Raw genomic sequence first — 2945 nt, 5'->3', positions numbered from 1 at the left:
TCGAATAAAACCAAAATCAATGAAATCGGATCACGTACAACTGAGATATCGTAATATCATACCATGAATCTGCCAGAAACGGTATTTTTCGTATGATTTTCCCGTCGTCAACGTTTAGCCTTAGCCAATAGGAGCTAAGTAAAAGCCGAGTGTCGTTCGTCGACTCTCGGAATCATTCGACCATTGAGCGTCGAGAGTCCGAACAGATGTCATCATTCACAACCTGCCAAGTGTCAAAACTTTTTACACTATTGCATTATTAATTATATTTATATCAACAAAATGTTTTCAATTTAGACTTTTTATGTAGGGTTTAATAACAAATTGCAGCCAGTGTTGTAAAATGTTTATCCATTTTCATTACAAGGTAAATTGTCAAAATCTGAATTGTCAGGTACCTTCATTCATACAGAATAGATCCATACCACTAAAGTGTTTTTAATTTAGACTTTTTATGTAGAGCTTATAGAATTGGTGTCATTTTCTCATTACATCATTAACATTAAAATTTCTTGCAACAAGAAAAAACATTGCAGGTATATATAATAATTTATAAATTGAACGAATAAGTGTTTATAATTAATAAATTATATGAAATATATATATATTCGCTTTTGTTATCCCCTCTCCCTTTATTTTACTCTATTCAATTAAAGAAACAAATAATAATTTAGACTTCTTATGTAGAGTTTACAGAAATATTAATTTTATTTTTATAAATTTAAAATAGATTCTATATAATAAATGATTTGTAAAAAGAAGTGAGATCCGATAAAAAACTTCAAAAAAGTAAAAACATTACGCCAAGTACATGAAGAAGTGGAGGACTCAAGGAGTTATCATTGAAAAATAGAAGATCCCCATAAAAAAAACTACAAGAAAGTAGAAAAAGATGTGAAATTGAAACGAGCTGTTAGATGATTTGCCTAGATTTCCGCAGCCTGGAAGTCAAATGCTTGGCGTGGCCAGGCAAGGGCAAGCTGTCGATGAATAAGAATTATTTTAAAATGCAAAATAATGGAAGTGTACTCATGTTGTCAGAGCTTTAAACTGACAAATTAACTGAAAGCTTGCGAGAGTAAAGGTATTGGCGTCGATGAATGACCTTAGAAATATTTTAAAACCCAATACAATGAAAGTGTACTTATAATATTGTCAGAGTTTTAAATTGACAAATTACCTGAAAGTCTGTGAGAGAGAAAGTATGGGTATTGATGATCTAAGAATGTCTTGCCTGGCTACGCCAAGCATTTGACTTCCAGGCCGCGTAAATTTAGGCAAATCATCTGGCAGCTCATTTCGATTTCACATCTTTTTCTACTTTCTTGTAGTTTTTTTATGGGGATCTTCTATTTTTCAATGATAACTCCTTGAGTCCTCCACTTCTTCATGTACTTGGCGTAATTTTTTTATAGGATTCCAACGATCCCATTCCCACCCAACACGCGTTCCTCGCTCGTGCGAGCTGTTCCATCCCCCGGAAGTAGACGCATGAACGACCCCCCTGGTTTCTTTATCGTGGCCACGCGAACGCTAAAAGGGTAGGTAAGAAGAACACGGGGAGTGGAGGAGGCACGAAGGACAGGGACGTCAGTATTGACCCAGTTGGTGGCGCTCGCTGTTGCTTCACCCTCTTCTCAACCCCTGCTGCGCTTGTCGCTGGCTCTTCGCGCGGTAGACCGAGATTCTGACGTGGTATCTGTGTGTATGCATCTCTCTCCACACCTCACGATCACACGAGCTCACAGCTGCACAAAGTGTCACGTTGCGCAATCCCCATAGACGATTAACCGAGCCACGCTTGAGCTCGGGTTCGCGCGATTGTTGCGCGTTAGCTCGCGACTTTCTCAAAGGGTAGTTCCCCTGTTGAGCTTTTCTGCTGGATTATACTTTTCAAGGACTCCTCTTCGCATCCAGAAAGGGCGCAAACGAGCGAACGACCACCGCTTGAATTAAAACGAGCAGTGCGATCAGTGCTCAACACGCACTCCACCTCGTCTTAATTAGCGTGTTCATCTTATTCGAGCCTGCAAACGGATCGAGCTGCGCGATAGAAGGGGGCCAATTCATTACTCGGATATAAAGAATTACACTTTGCATTGGGAGGGGGAATTTGATGCTTAAAGAAGATTGAGCTGTTGCTGTGACTATTATTCCCATTGTGTCACATTCGATTTCCTCATAAAGGCTACCGTTATATTGTTTTCTCTAGTTTAATGTAAAGATGAAACATATTTTTGAAGGAACTATAGTGTACGCATAGTGTGTACGTATAGTGTATATGTGGTTTATAGATAGTGATAATATTTATTCCGATTAAATGGAGAGTGAATTAGTCAGTGGGTTTTATTTATAAGGGTACGAAGTCATATAATTTGATTATAAGACCAAATGTACCAGTCTTGAATTTTTCGTTCTTTACATTTAATTAATTCTTGTTCTACACTGCTTTGCACTTGCATTTGCATTCATATCTTTCTTCATTAAAGACCAATTTCAATTTCCAACTCTAAGCCTTAGAGTCTAAAGTCGTATGCCTACTCTAAATCACCAAAGTTTTTTTAACGACTTCGAAAAAGGAGGAGGTTACTCAATTCGACATGTATATATATTTTTTTTTACCGTTCCGGTCGTATGTCTCCTCTTAGTCACCACAGCAAAGAACCATAGCTATCCTATATTGTATACCGCAGACTGAAAAGATTAATGCTATTAGACAATAGTAATGGATTCTAAGATATTAGTGTAATAATAGATTAATAGAAAGTGGTCTAAAATATGTAATAAGAACGTTAGTAATTATAAGTTAGACAATAAGATATGAACATGTTAAATTTTTCAAAGACGATAATATTGAATATTATTATTTTTTCTGTAACAGATTGCAATAAATACGAAATAGCCGAAGACACTTGGTAGAATTCCAAATCATATTTTACAAATTG

Source organism: Hylaeus anthracinus, unplaced genomic scaffold (genome assembly GCF_026225885.1).
Source record: "Hylaeus anthracinus isolate JK02 unplaced genomic scaffold, UHH_iyHylAnth1.0_haploid 11994, whole genome shotgun sequence".
NCBI lineage: Eukaryota > Metazoa > Arthropoda > Insecta > Hymenoptera > Colletidae > Hylaeus > Hylaeus anthracinus.
Note: the sequence above shows the minus strand (reverse complement) of the source record.